The following is a 16680-nucleotide window of genomic DNA, read 5'->3' on the forward strand; positions in this document are numbered from 1 at the left end:
ATAGGGGACTGATGACCTCAGAAGTTGTCCCATAGTGCTCAGAGCCATTTGAACCATCCTTTCTTAACCCGAGCTTGTGTTCCATCTCTAATGGAGGTGCTGTCTGTAGAATGTTAAAAATCTAATCTTTCTTTCTTCTTTCCCACACTGTGCAATGTACACGAGTGCCAGATGGCTTCAAAAAGAGGAAAGCAATCATAAACAGGAAAGTTTCTTTGTACACTAAAGTATTTTATTATACGTCATTGTATCGGAGATCGTATGTCCTTGTCTTCCTCCAGCTTTGGTCTGACTTACCCTGCGATTTATAGGAGCACCTGCAGATTAATAAGGACTCTTAATCATCTTGCACATCGATATTTTTCACATTACAAAACGTATGGGATATGAAATGGAATGACCACATTGGCTCAACTGCAGGTAATGCCGTTGGCAGACATCGGTTCATTGCCAGGATACTGCCAAAATGGAGTCAAGGAAGACCACTCACAAATCACTTGTGCATCCATTTTAGAATACTGTTCTAATGGGTGCAATACCATGTAAATAGATCTAACAGGGGATAATGAACATATGGTCTCTGAACAGCACTATCCAGACACTCCTATGTAATGCGGAATTGACAACTAATTGTCACGCGATGTGAGTATAAAAGGAAGCAATGAGTATTGTGTTATCGGTAGAAAGGCAGTCAGGAGAACTCAAGTGTTCCGAACGTGGACTAGTCATTGGCTGCCACGTGAGTAACAAATACCTCTGGAACATTTCAACATATCAGCGCACACTCAGCTGCAGAGTGAAAATCTCATTCTGGAAACATCCCCCAGGCTGTGGCTAAGCCATGTCTCCGCAATATCCTTTCTTTCAGGAGTGCTAGTTCTGCAGGGTTCGCAGGTCAGCTTCTGTAAAGTTTGGAAGGTAGGAGACGAGGTACTGGCAGAAGTAAAGCTGTGAGGACGGGGCGTGACTCGTGCTTGGGTAGCTCAGTTGGTAGAGCACTTGCCTGCGAAAGGCAAAGGTCCCGAGTTCGAGTTACGGTCCGGCACACAGTTTTAATCTACCAGGAAGTTTCATATCAGCGCACACTCCTCTGCAGAGTGAAAATCTCATTCTGGAAACATCCCCCAGGCTGTGACTAAGCCATGTCTCTGCAATATCCTTTCTTTCAGGAGTGCTAGTTGTGCAGGGTTCGCACGAGAGCTCCTGTAAAGTTTGGAAGGTAGAAGACGAGGTACTGGCAGAAGTAAAGCTGTGAGGACGGGGCGTGAGTCGTGCTTGGGTAGCTCAGTTGGTAGAGCACTTGCCTGCGAAAGGCAAATGTCCCGAGTTCGAGTCACGGTCCAGCACACAGTTTTAATCTGCCAGGATGTTTCCTTCTAAAACTGCCCAAGTCGACAGTTGGCGACGTGATTGCTTAATGTAGGCACGAAAGAATAACCCAATTAAACGAAGATTAGGCAGATCTTATGTACTGACGAACAGGGACCATCGAGCATTGTGGAAGGAGGTTGTAACAAATTGCATGAAATAAGCAGAAAGAATCGTTTGTGAGTTTCAGAGTGTTACCAGCAGTCCAGCTAGGTCAATGACTGTGCGTTGAAAATTAAAAGAATGGGGTACAATATTTGACAAGCTCATCCTAAGCCACACCTTTCTGTAGTCGGTGCTAAGTCTGGCTTGAGGTGGTGTAAAGACCAGCGCCACTGGATAGTGCATGGCTGGAAAATAGTAGATGGATGGATCGATGGACTGATTGATTGATGAGGTTAAAGGGACCAAACTACTCTGAGGTCACTGGTCCCTTAGTTATTTGTGTGTCAAGCCAGAAATAGTCCCCAGAGAGGAAGGACACAAAAGACAAATCCCAATGGACTCGACTGTATCTGAGAATAGAGATAACCAAGAGAGAGAAGCAAGTTGAAGTGAGAGAATTGTAAAAGATTGAAGGTGGGAATGGATGGATGGATGGACTGGTTGACTGATGAGGTTAAAGGGACCAAACTACTATGAGGTCATTGGTCCCTTAATGCTTTGTGTGTCAAGCCAAGAATTGTGCCCAGGGAGGAAGGACACAAAAGACAAATCCCATTGGGCTCGACTGTATCTTATAAGCCGGCCGTTGTGGCTGAGCGGTTCTAGGCGCTTCAGTCTGGAACCGCGCGACCGCTACGGTCGCAGGTTCGAATCTTGCCTCGGGCATGGATGTGTGTGATGTCATTAGGTTAGTTAGCTTTAAGTAGTTCTTAGTTCTAGGGGACCGATGACCTCAGATTTTAAGTCCCATAGTGCTCAGAGTCATTTTTGTATCTTATAATAGAGATAACCCAGAGATAGAAGCAAGCTGAAGTGAGAGAATTGTAAAAGGATGAAGGCGGGAATGTTGTTCAGCCCAGAAAGCAGATGGAATTACCCAGGAAAGGTTATGCGACCAGTGATTCACCCTCTGCATAGGACCAGTGTTTCAACACTCTCTATTACCACAAGAAAACAAGCTACACAGACAAGATAAAATATCAGGAAAGAGAACAATGATGACGAGTCTGTCAGACAACGATAGATGTAAAAGAATAAGAAGAATTAAACAGGTGGGAAAGGCAAAATGAATCATACTACACCCTGTGACCATCAGATGGAAGGGTTCTGGTTTGAGGAATGCCTGTAGAGCATTACCAGCTGGCATGCATTGTGACAAAAGTGCAGTACGGACGGAGGATATGGTGTTATGGTATGACGATGTTTTTCGTGGTTAGGGTGTAGCCTCCTTATTGCGCTTAAGAAAACACCTAAATGCGAAAGGATATCAACAAATTTTACAGAATTGTGTACTGCATACAATAGAGGAACTGTCTGGAGGCGTCCAGCATTACTAGCTCCTCTGGTCTTGGGGGGGGGGGGGGGGATAAGGACTGCCATTCTTCTATTGATACTGAAAATGTTCGCAGCACTGTCAGTGGCTCACAAAGAAGTTCAATATCCAACAATAAAAAAATTTTATCGTTTGCCCAATAACATAAAATGTCTAACAGGTAGCGAAACAAATTTTAAATCTAATCTAAAATCATTTCTCCTCGACAGCTCCTTCTATTTCATTGACGAATTTCTACTTAAAACTGGTAAAAACAACCAAACTTGTTTTTAGGTGTAGTTGCATGAATAGGAACAAAATTATAATGTGTTTATGATCTAATCATGTATATATATCCTGTAAACATCATTTCGATAAAAGCATCGTTCAAATGATATGTGGAACATGTAACTAACTATCGCCCATTTTGAAAGATTCATGGGTGATTGCTAGTGCTGAACCGTCACTTATGTTCAATTCATACATAACGTTAACAGTTCTGGCACGATGATCATCATGAATGATTTGCTCGACTGTTTCGATGTTCTTTAGAAGTTAACTGTCTACCAGAAGGCACTTCGTTGTATATAGATGCATGTCCACTTTTAAAGAGAGTTATCCACTTGTAAATTTTCATTTCACGAAGACGGCATTCATTACACTGAAGCTGCGCTCCGCAAATAATTACTGCATCTTTAGCCCCTTCAGAGTACATAAAATGAATCACGTCCTTCGTTTCTTCTTTAGTGCATAGGGAGCATGGGGCACTTAAAATTAAATGCTCTGAACTTCCTTCGAACACATCTTTTCATTTAACCAAGGTAGGTAACGCACAGAAACAATAGCAAGGTTAACGCATGTCATCGTTAGATCAGTGCTGTCCAACCATGGAGAACAAAAAAGAGCTGCTTCTACATACTGACTTGGCCTCTTAATCAGCTTTACTTATTATAACCTGACGTAGCAAACTGTACTCTCATCTAGGGTGTGTGCATCTTTATTTTTTACAACAAAAGAAGGATATATATATATAGATAGGGTGAATCACCTAAAACTTGCACCGCAAATGTTGCTGAAATAGAAAGTGCTATTGATGTGTGGTTCTCACAGAATGGGCTGGTAGTGAGGGGTTTATATTGTTAGCATCTCAGCTGATTGTAATAAGTGTATTTTTGTACAAATATACAAGTTTTTAAATGGAACAGCCGGCCGAAGTGGCCGTGCGGTTAAAGGCGCTGCAGTCTGGAACCGCAATACCGCTACGGTCGCAGGTTCGAATCCTGCCTCGGGCATGGATGTTTGTGATGTCCTTAGGTTAGTTAGGTTTAACTAGTTCTAAGTTCTAGGGGACTAATGACCTCAGCAGTTGAGTCCCATAGTGCTCAGAGCCATTTGAACCATTTTTTAAATGGAACAACGCATACTGAAATTAAACAGACACAAAATCCCCAAGATTGGCGATTCTTTACAGAAGCTCGAAACTTAGCGCGAAGTTCAATGCGAGACGCCTATAACAGTTCCCACAACGAAACTTTGTCTCGAGACCTGGCAGAAAATCCGAAGAGATTCTGGTCGTATGTGAAGTATGTTAGCGGCAAGAAACAATCAATGCCTTCTCTGCGCGATAACAATGGAGATACTATCGAAGAGAGTGCTGCCAAAGCAGATTTACTAAACACAGCCTTTCGAAATGCCTTCACAAAAGAAGACGAAGTAAATATTCCAGAATTCGAATCGAGAACAGCTGCCAACATGAGTAACGTAGAAGTAAATATCCTCGGAATAGTGAAGCAACTCAAATCACTTAATAAAAGCAAATCTTCTGGTCCAGACTGTATACCAATTAGGTTCCTTTCGGAGTATGCTGATGCATTAGCTCCATGCTTAACAATCATATACAACCGTTCGCTCGACGAAAGATCCGTACCCAAAGACTGGAAAGTTGCACAGGTCACACCAATATTCAAGAAAGGTATTAGGAGTAATACACTAATTACAGGCCCATATCGTTAACGTCGATATGCAGCAGGATTTTAGAACATATATTGTGTTCGAACATTATGAATTACCTCGAAGAAAACGGTCTATTGACACACAGTCAAGATGGGTTTAGAAAACATCGTTCCTGTGAAACACAACTAGCTCTTTATTCACATGAAGTGCTGAGCTCTATTGACAAGGGATTTCAGATCGATTCCGTATTCCTGAATTTCCGGAAGGCTTTTGACACTGTGCCACACAAGCGGCTCGTCGTAAAATTGCGTGCTTATGGAATATCGTCACAGGTATGTGACTGGATTTGCGATTTCCTGTCAGAGAGGTCACAGTTCGTAGTGAAACGTCCCCTTTGAACGGTTATACACGACTGTGCTTAAGCTGATACACAATATTTTATTTTTTTAGCGCAACGCAATCTGACTTTCAAAAATCCCTACAAAAGAATGGCCCTGACTAACTTTAAACTATACCTTTCACAAATCACTTACCTCACAAAAATCTTCGCTGCTCAAGCTACTGCAATACAGCGAGCGCCACTACTGCCAGCTAAATAAAAGATTCAAACTATGGAAGGCACTAACTACTGATAGGGATAGTTAGCAAATGAAAGATATTAATAGAGAACAAACAATGTATTTACCTTGATATCATCATATATAAATATAGCAGTTCATGACAAATTTCAAAACTCCGCCATCTTTCTCCCCACATCCACCACTGCTGGCGGCTCACCTCCAACTGCGCAACGCTACGCGCTGTTCACATCCAGCTGCCGCTGCCCAACACTACAATGGCAGACAACAATGCAAACTAGCCACAGACTGCACACAGCACAGCCAGTGATTTTCATATTGAGCGCTACGTAACGTTGCCAATAAGAAAACATAAACAGCCTACTTACAGTAGTAATTGACGGAAAGTCATCGAGTAAAACAGAAGTGATTTCAGGCGTTCCCCAAGATAGTGTTATAGGCCCTTTGCTGTTCCTTATGTATATAAACGATTTGGAAGACAATCTGAGCAGCCGTCTTCGGTTGTTGCAGATGACGCTGTCGTTTATCGACTAATAAAGTCACGAGAAGATCAAAACAAACTGCAAAAAATATCTGAATTGTGCTAAAAGTGGCAGTTGATCCTAAATAACGAAAAGGTCATCCACACGAGTGCTAAAAGGAACTCGTTAAACTTCGGTTACACGATAAATCAGCGTAATCTAAAAGCCGTAAATTGAACTAAATACCTAGGTATTACAATTGCGACAACTTAAATTGGAAAGAACACATAGAAAATGTTGTGGGGAAGGCTAACCAAAGGCTGCGTTTGTTTGGCAGGACACTTAAAATCGTTACCAGGTAGGACTGACGGAGTACATCGAAAAAATTCAAAGAAAGGCAGCACTTTTTGTATTATCGCGAAATATGGGAGAGAGTGTCACAAAAATGATACAGGATTTGGGCTGGAAATCATTAAGAGAAAGGCGTTTTTCGTTGCGACGGAATCTTCTCACGAAATTCGAATCACCAACTTTCTCCTCCGAATGCGAAAATATTTTGTTGACACCGACCTACATAGGGCGGAACGATCACCACGATAAAATAAGGGAAATCAGAGCTCGTACGGAAAGATATAGGTGTTCATCCTTCCGCGCCCTATACGAGATTGGAATAATAGAGATCGCATTCGGGAGGACGACGGTTCAATCCTGCGTCCGGCCATCCTGATTTGGGTTTTCCGTGATTTCCCTAAATCGCTCCAGGCAACTGCCGAGATGGTTCCTTTGAAAGGGTACGGCCTACTTCCTTCCCTAATCCGATGAGGCCGATGACCTCGCTGTCTGGTCTCCTCACCCAAACAACCCAACCCCAATAATAGAGAATTGTGAAGGTGGTTTGATGAACCCTGTGCCAGACACTTAAATGTGATTTGCAGAGTATCTATGTAGATGTAGATGTAGATGTAGAACTAAAAGCAGGGTAAATTAGAGAGTCAGATGTGTTCGTTGCAGGATGCTAGTGCAAGTCGTTTACAAAATATTGTATTTGGAAAAGTTCGCACAACGGCACTTGTACAATACCAGTGATAGCACGTACTAAAGAGCAGCACAAGTCCATACACCAATTATCTGGATTCTGGCCAGTAACGAGACAATTGACCATCACAGGTTGTGTTAGAAATGACCACCGAAAGCGGCATTACACGCTTCCAGTCTGGTAACGGAACGATTGCTGCACACGTGCTAACATCTCAGCAGAGATATCCAAGCAGGCAGCATATCATTGGGTGTGGTTGGAATGTCCTTGTAGACAGCCTCTCTCAGATTTCTCCACAAAAAAAGTCTACAGGCGTTAAATAGTCTTTCAATTTTCACCACCAAAAAACGTCTATAAGCGTCAAATCTGGCGAACGGTTCGACTAAAGTACGGGTCTTCTGCGTCCAATCCAACGATTTGGAAACAATTCTTGAAGACATACTGAAGTACTTCGTGCACTGTGAGGTGGACAGCCATTATATTGGTATCAAAGGTTCCACCTAGTTGCTAGGCTTCTAGCATCAGTGGAAGATGGTCCTTTAGGAGGTTGTTCGCGCTCAGTGTTAAGTCTTTGAAAAGGGAGCCTATGAGATGATGGTTCACCATCCCGTACCACACGTGTACACTCCGTGGACGCTGACGTTCTACCTGATGAGACCAGTGGGGATTGTCAACACCCCAATAGTATCTGTTTCGGCTGTTTACATGCCCAAGATTGAGAAATGTGGCCTCATAATCGTTTCCATGTAGCTCTTGATGGAGTGGTATGTGACAGGGATGGAACCTATGGCGACGGTGAATGTGTAGGAGACTTACCTGACTCATGCCACTTCCTTATGTGACTGCGCGGGAACTAACGTGCGGATCAACTGCAACAACTGCAAGAACGTTAATTTCCCCCTCTTCTGTCCTCACGTTTCCTTCTGTTACATTGTCTAGGTGTTACACTACCACTATTCCGTAACTGGTTGAAGAGGTTGATTAATAATCACGAGATGGTTGACGTCTGTTAGGATATCTTGCCGCATACGCTGTTCAAGAACGAACTGCATTCTTCATCCGGTGTCCATACATGATGAGCATGTCGGCTTTTTCTACAGTTGTAATTCCCACCTTCCACTCACAACCTACTGCTTGGACTGTCACACACTAACTGACTAGCAAGTCGCACTACACTCAAGGAACACACAGGGAAACTTTAAGCAAACATAACTACATCGTACCTAGCAACTACGCATGCTGAATGGCATAAACAAGTATAGGAGTGGAAATTTTTAAAAATACGACATCTCGTAAACGACTCGCATTAGGATCCTGCAACAAACGCCACTGACATTCTAATGTACCCTGCTTTTAATCTGATAATATCAGTATGAGTTGTTCCATTTAAAAAGTTTAAGTTTGCAGAAAAATACCCTTTATAACTATTATTACAATCTGTTGATTGGCTAACAGTACGAGCCTCTGACTACCAAACCATTCTGTAAACACCGCACATCAATAGCACTTTCCATTTCTGCAATATTTGTGGCACAAGTTTTAGGTGATTCACACTGCATATATGTCATACCATAAAATACAGACGGTGGGTAAATCTCACCACCGCAGGAAGCACATTCCCAATTAATGTACAGGGTGTCCCACCTAAACTTTTCACCATCAACAACAGATATTGACAAACGGCTTTCACGGGTATGAACGTACGGCAGGGGGCTCACGAAAGTAAATACAGGGTGTACATAAAGTTCCGGAACATTTTCAATTATTTATTGCACAAGAACTAAACATTGTGTCGATGTCATACATATTGCATTTTGAAGAGAAACTCTCAAACTTTTTTTACAAACATTCGATATGCGAACCATGAGTGATCCGGCAGACGTCAACACGGTAATCGAATTCTTGCCATACCCGATCCAGCATGGCATCGTCGACTGTGACAGTCCTTTCCCGTATTCTCTCCCAGAGCTCAGCTACATCACGTGGTAGAGGCGGTACATACACCAGATCTTTAATGTGTCGCCACAGAAAAAAGTCACACGGAGTGAAACCTGGTGATCGGGGAGGCCATTTCATGAAACAGCTCGCTCCGCACCTGAACTCACCATGTTTCGACCAGCACTGACTATTCGCAAATTACCAAACTACGCTACGATAATGTGTAATAAAATCCTCGGATATTGTAATTAACATTTCATTTTCAGTGCAACTTGTACATGACCTTTTGCATTTTACTATAGTAGACGAAAGGGCATACATATTCACCGTTAAAGAAGTATTTGAAAAATAAAATCATGTCATCGGTAACTTGTATTTTATCTTTTCCTTTTCACTATAGTAGACACAAAAGGCATAAATAGTCACCGTTAATATGTGAAAAATAAAATCATGTCATCGGCCCAATCAAAAGAAATGGTTTCCCTCATTGAGCCAGGCACTTTCCGTGAATGGTGTGTAGTGTGATAGCTATTAAATACTACACATATCTAATTAAGTGTCAATACACGTCATATATTTTATTTTTAGAGGTTTTTCGTTGGCACCTGAAACCGAATAATATGTTTTGGAAAGAGGCTAAAAGCAGAAGCGTCGCCTTCGCAGGTAACAAGCAAAAAAAGTCTGATTATCAAAACGCAAACTCTTAAAAAGCATATAATGAAATCAATATTTAGCTTTTGTTCATAGTAAATCATTTAGACTGAAAATTAAACAAAATTCGAGGTGGCTCATTGAAAGCAACCCACGCACACTGCATCGCTTAATAACACCTAGTCTACGTTCACAGAACGTGATTTTAAATTGTGAAAATAATAAAATGATGTGAACTTCTAGTACTTTCCAATGATGGCTGCAGAAATTTTATCACAAATACCATATTACTAGGTCATTACGGCGTCATTAATACCAGTCACCTACAAGAACATTGTGCAAAACTTACATTTTCACTGCCTTTTTGGGTCTTCGTAAAACAACTCGCCACTCAGATGACGAATTTTTGGCCACTTGGGGTACACTTAATGGGCGCTAGAATGCGCCTATTGTCAATATCCACAGAGAAATCAAGCCGCCCCATCGATGGATGGAGTCAGCCCATGGATAGCAACCTTCTCCTACTTGACCATCAACTACACCTGTGCAATTTTACAGTTCATTGCAAGTGTCAGTAGTGGTCAGAACCGTGCTCTTTGTGTAGTTGTTGGTGGATTGTGTAACAGATAACTGAATTCGAACGTGGGCAAGTTGCTGGTGCCCTTACAGTAGGTGCTTCCGGAGCCAAGGCAACTGAAGTGTTTCGTGTTGCAAGAGGCACCGCATGGAGGTCTATACCTCATACAGGTAAAGCGGAAAACATCATCCGCTAAGTCACCATGTGGACGGTCACTGAAGAGGATCGTGACGAAAAATTAAAGAACGACACTTCAGAATTGAATGTCGCACTCTCGAACGTTGTCAGCACCAAAACAACACGAAGGGAGTTCCAAAACGAGGGAATTGCAAAGCGAGCTGGAATTCCAAAACTACTCATCAGTGATGCAAATGCTCGTAACAGAAAACGTGGCACCGAAGCTATAAAGCGTGGTCTATGGAGCAATGAGGGAAAGTCATTTGGTGGAATGAATCTTGTTTCACTCTGTGTCCGACCTGTGGCTGAGTTTACGTCCCACGAATGAAACATTGCGGGAGTTCAGTGGTGGTTTGGGCACCCATATCGCTTTATTCCATGGTTACTCTGCAAGGTCCCAACATTACCAAGGATCATACACCATTTTGGGTGATCGGGTCCATCCCATGGTACAGTGTTCGTTCCCTACTGTCCGCAGCTTGTGGGCTCGCGGTCGCGTTCTCACTTCCCGGGCACCGGGTCCCGGGTTCGATTCCCTGGGTCAGAGATTTTCACCTGCCTCGAGATGACTAGGTGTTTGTGTTGTCCTCATCATTCATGAAAGTGGCGACGCCGGCGGCTGTGGCCGAGCGGTTCTAGGCGCTTCAGCCCGGAACCGTGCTGCTGCTACGGTCGCAGGTTCGAATCCTGCCTCGGGCGTGGATGTGTATGATGTCCTTAGGTTAGTTAGGTTTAAGTCGTTCTAAGTATATGGGACTGATGACCTCAGATGTTAAGTCCCATAGTGCTTAGAACCATTTGAACCTCTTTTTTTTTTTTTTTTTTTTTTTTTTTTAAAGTGGCGAGATTGGACTGAGCAGAGGTACGTAATTTGTACAGGTGCTGATAACCGCGCTGTTGAACGCCCCACAAACCACACATCATCATCATCATCATCATCATCATTATCGTTCCCTACTGGTGAAACTGTGTTCCAAGACGAGAGGGTCCCCTTCACACAGCTCGCATCTTCGAGGACTGGTTTTACGAGCACGATGACGAATTGTAGCATCTCCCCTGGCCACCAAAGTCACCAGATCTCAGTATTATTGAGCCTCTGTGATCTACTTTGGAGAGAAGCGTGTATTATCACTCTCCATCTCCAGCATCGTTACCTGAACTTTTCATTGTTTTACAGGAAGAGTGGTGTAAGACACTCTTTAAAACCGTTTAGTACCTTGTATTTATCCATTCCGAGTCGACTGGAAGGTGTTTTGAATGCGAACGATTTTCCTTCGTGTTTTTGGTATTTCCGTATTTTTGTCCAATACTCGTGTAGTGTTTTGGCGAAAACACAGAAAATCAAAATATGGCTGGCCAGACCGGAATTAAAAGCGCCGTCCTCCTGAATGCAGGTCCAGCCTCTTAACCACCGCGAAAGCTTTGTCGGTGCACCCTTTGATTTGATTCCAAATATTCGGCTCCTCTTCACAACCAGTTCGGGTTGTTTACAAGATTTCAAATTATTTTGTTTTGTTTACGAAAAACAAGGAGTCGCCGTTGTTTTCGTCGCAGATCAGTGACGCAAGCTATAAAACGAACACAGCTGCTCACAAGTGAGCATGACACACACGGTAATAAAACAAGAGTAACCTTGGGTGCGCGTCATATGTTTGCAGCAGGTGCCTGTGACCTGTTAACGTGACTGGCTCTTCCTATCGATGCAGGAAAGTTCCAAAAACGCTGAATGCTTTCACTTTCTTCTCTTTCTTTTGCCAGCACGGTCTTCAGTTAGATGAATGTATGACTAAACCCTATACATAGTTTTGTTTCTGGATCTTGTGCTCGCTATGAAATTAATGTATAACAGCAGCGTTTCTTCGAAAAGACTTCAGATTTCGCTGATTGTAGTGACTGAGAAGAGTTAATACGGTCAGCGCGTATGAAGCGACCCCAATGCTTAGATAGACACCATCTCTCTGTCTTCGGTATAAATGCAAGAATCAAACAAAAACAAAGAAGAAATAAATCGAAAGTAGTGAGATTAGAATGCATCGACAGGCTGTGACCTTGTTCAAGGGCCCGGTTGACTTCCATATAAAATGATTTAGGGAAGCTGTCGAATACATCAATCGGGGTGTATACACGTGGATTGGAGATATGTACACGTAGATTGGAATCCGGCTCCTCTCATATGAGTCTAGTTCTTATCCACTTCTCCATCTCACTCATGCGTAAGGAAAGCCAACGACAAATAATATTAAGATTGTTAGAATAAGCTCATCTGTGTCCAAGATATGTTGCTTGCTACATAGCGTTGTGTCGTAAGAGCAAAAGGGCGAGATACTACGGTTGATATATCTCTGCTATCTTTTTTGTTCTCCCCATTACACAGAATCTGTGACCAAATTAACGACAATCGCCTAGGTAACTGTCAGTCTGACATAATTTCAATCTTTGTCCGTCCAAATGAGGCATCGTCCGAGTGAAGTGCCACGACGGTTGAGACACTGGACTTGCATTCCTATAGAGTGCAAGCGGGGTAATCGGAATAAGTCACCATCTCTGTTCTTACCAAATCTTCGCCAAATTCAGAACTTGTACTCCGTTTCCAGTGGCCCGTCACTGATCGTTGATGAAGGAAGGCATCTCTGTCTCTTGGCATATGTACCATTCAGTCGCAGCTCGTTAAATTAATCGCAATACTGATTCTCTGGTCCTACCTCTCGAACAACTTCCCTTCAAAGGTACTGCCTCCTTCTACATGACAGTGCCGTCTGCAAACAACCTTACAATGCTGAGGTATGTAATGTTATTTATACAAAGTGAGTAGTAAGTGAGGAAAAGTATGAGCGGCTATGGAAACGTTTATGTTTGAGGGCTTTGCTGCAGCGTACATGAAACATAGGGCGACTCCGATGCAGGTATAAAAGCACTGAATGTAGGTGTGGAATTAATGTGGCATTCGCGTCTTTCCGACATGTGTACGTTAAATGCGAAAACCGGCGCTACTAGCTCGGTCAGGGTAGGCTGCGACCTCTCCTGACGTATGGCTTCTCTCCAAGCCAGACTGCGTCGGACTCCTCTCAACAACTGTTTGCTCGCTAGCACTCGCGATAATACAGAGTGTTTATAAATGAATGTCGCGGTTTTAACGCTTTATAATATTTATTTCCTTAAACTTACAGTTATAAATGATATGTCAAATGAAAGAGCAAATCAAACAGTTGTGTTTGGCACCAGCGCGCTGCCGCTGTCGCTATATTGACGGGACTGCCTTGGCCCGAGGTGTAGGAGTTTAAGCTCAATTCCTCCTGCGCGTGCGCAGCACGCACTGTTTCCGCCGCAATCCGCCAGACAGCGGTAGTAGCGAAGATGGCGACTAGTGAACAGAAATCGTTTTGTGTTTTGCAGTTTTCAAAGACCGAATCTGTAGTTACTGTGCAATGTGAAGTTCGGTTGTGATCCTGCAAGTGATAATAACATTCATAGATGGTATCATCAATTTGAAGATACCGCCCGCCTTTGTAAAGGGAAGAGCACAGGACGACCAAGAGTTAGTGAAGAGACTGTTGAGCGAGTGAGAGAGTCGTTCACTCATAGCCCAAAGAAACCAGTCCGGAAGGCTACTCGTGAATTACAAGTTCCCGTGTCGACTGTTTCGAAAGTTTTAAGAAAACACATACAACTACATCCTTACTGTTTACAGGCTCTAAAGTCGTCAGACCATGGATTACATGTCAACTTCGCAAACGAAATATTGTTTCTTGACGATGAAGATTTTCTGGATCACGTTGACTTCAGTGATGAATCGACCTTTCACCTTAGTGGACATGTTAACACTCACAATGTGTGCATCTGGGGCTCAGAAAATCCTCACGAGGTGGTACAAAGCAACGAGATTCCTCTAAAGTGACTGTTTTTTGTGCCATATCCTGGCAGAAAGTTTATGGGCCTTTCCTTTTTTGGTGAACCTACTGTAACTGGCACTTCTTACCTTGATACACTAGAGCAATGGCTCGTCCCTCAGTTGGAAGAAGATGAGCCAGAGAACTTAATTTTCCAGCAAGATGGTGCGCCACCTCACTTGCATAGCAAAGTACGCGATTGGTTGAACTTTACTGTACCCAAGTGCTGGATAGGCCGCAAGGGGCCCAATGAAAGGGCTTGCTTTGCAAGGCCTTCACGTTCACCTGACCTAACGCCAATCAATTTTTTCCTTTGGGGCTTCATCAAGGATCGTGCGTACATGCCTCCGCTACCAGCAGACCTCCCTGAATTAAGAAACCGGATTGAAGCAGCTGTTGCTACAATCACTGAAGACATACTTATCAACATTTGGAAAGAACTGGGCTACAGACTTGATGTGTGCCGTGTGACAAATGGTGCTCACATTGAACATTTATAAGGTTCTTTGTAAAACTGTTTGAGTTGCGCTTTCATTTGACATATCATTATAACTGCAAGTTCAATATAATAAATATTATAATGCGTTAAAACCCCGATATTCATTTATAAACACCCTGTAATATCTCAGACTCAGAGTTTTTGTATGCACGCAACAGCAGCATCAGTAGCCAACTTTCCAAAAAATGAACATCCAACTTTCAACTTCGACTAGGAAATCTCATGGCATAAAACATGGCTGTTACCTTGACATTATGTCGGCGTTCGTCGAAAGCCGAAGACCGGCAACATACTCCTTGGTTATATACGCCATATTTATTCCACTTCAACAGCCATGGAAGACTGAACATAGTTTGTTTCTGCATTCCAACCTTCCTTGTCATTTCAGTCCCGGGTTTCGTGCAATACGGTCGTGTTATCTGTCCACTCCAAACAGTCACGTGGTATTTACTTCCAGCGAGCGTCTGAAGCATTCATTTTCATTAAAGCGTGTTTAATGGTGTGTTATACGCACACTGTCAGCTGAAGGGATGGCAGATCTTCCTGAGACGGTTCAAGTTATATGGGCAGTGATAGTAACCTGTTACTAATTATAATATATCATGCATCGTCGAGCAAAATATGTAATAATATGTCGCCTGTTCTGTCTGATGGTAAGCGGGGTAAAACAAATTGACTTTCGCGATTTAAAAATGAAAACTTTTATCTATGCGAACTATCTCGAAGTTGCAGATTCTTAAATCAGCCGTAATAAGAAAGATGATGCAAACAGAAACCGAATGCATCGAAAATATTATACTACTCTTACTTCTTTCCTGCCGTGATCTCTAAAGATTTTTTATTGCTATACTTCATTTATATATCAGTGGCTGGGATTGGTTTAAACTACATAGTTTGAGTCAAATTATTTGAATTATTGCTCGAGGATACAATGTCGTAATGGCAGTACGTTTTTCTTTACCAATAAATCAATTCAAGAAGATCGAACAAAATGGAGTTTAGTAGTGGATGACAATTACTTTTATATTTTCTTGTTTCAGCTAGTAGAATAGCGACAGAGAGTTTTAAACGACCAACTGGATCTTACGCGAACTGTCAAAGAGTAAAGATATCACTAAGTATGCGATCTTTATAAGACAGAAATGCGATCTAAGTAAGATACGTCACACAGGCTCCTCTAAAACAAATTACACTGAAGTCAACGGTAGCAGTGCAACAGCAACAACAGCCGCCCTCGCAGATTCTACAACAGCAACAGGAGATACAGCTACACAATCTGCTCCACTTGCAGCAGGAACAACATTTATTACTACAAGACCAACAAAAGAAACTGCAGCCATAACATCATATGCAGTTAACAGCGCAACAATCATGTCAGCAGCCCAGTCCAAAAAAAATTTAAGCGCCCTGAAAGCTGCACATGCTTATTGCCGAATGTAAGTGTAACTATAATAGTGCAAAACGATACTGAACCAGAACACAAACATATTTGTACTGCACCTAATGCATAGTCTCATGTAGATGTTGACATAGCAGAGACAATTGATACACATACTGTAGAACGTAGTCCATTGTAGTATTGGCTCAAAAAGTCAGTAAGCAGGTTCGAGTTCGCGAATCACATCCAGTACAAAATATGCATGAACGTAGAGGTAATAACAACAGACACAATACAACGGATCAAGGGCCTTTCATTGTGTTTGTGGAAAGCCTAGACAAAAACGTTGGAAATTTTCTTCTTGTGTCAATTGGTAAATTGATGCATTCGGACAGCGACCACCTCAAAAAAAGATATTAGTCTGTCGGGCAGAAACAGAATGAAAATGAAACAGAAGCCAGCAATTGCTGCGGATGATCTACTGGAGTTATCTACATGCAAAGGAAGAAACCTGATGTGTCTACCCCCAGTTTTTTGTTATATACATACGGAATCATACACGGTGTTGATACAACTCTAACAGGCAAAGAGATCTATACGGAAATACTACGTGAATACCCAGTTATTAGCGTCACTCGATACACACGGAAAATTGGTACAGACCCAGAAAGAAATGTGCCACTAGTGGTATACAAGATTG

General features: G+C 42.5%; 1 protein-coding gene across 1 annotated transcript in view; it reads left to right on the forward strand.

Moving 5' to 3' along the window:
* Positions 1-16680, forward strand: part of LOC124787744 — a 116736-nt gene that overhangs the window by 44678 nt on the left and 55378 nt on the right. The gene's annotated exons all lie outside the window — the stretch shown is intronic.

This window comes from Schistocerca piceifrons, chromosome 3 (assembly GCF_021461385.2).
Source record: "Schistocerca piceifrons isolate TAMUIC-IGC-003096 chromosome 3, iqSchPice1.1, whole genome shotgun sequence".
NCBI lineage: Eukaryota > Metazoa > Arthropoda > Insecta > Orthoptera > Acrididae > Schistocerca > Schistocerca piceifrons.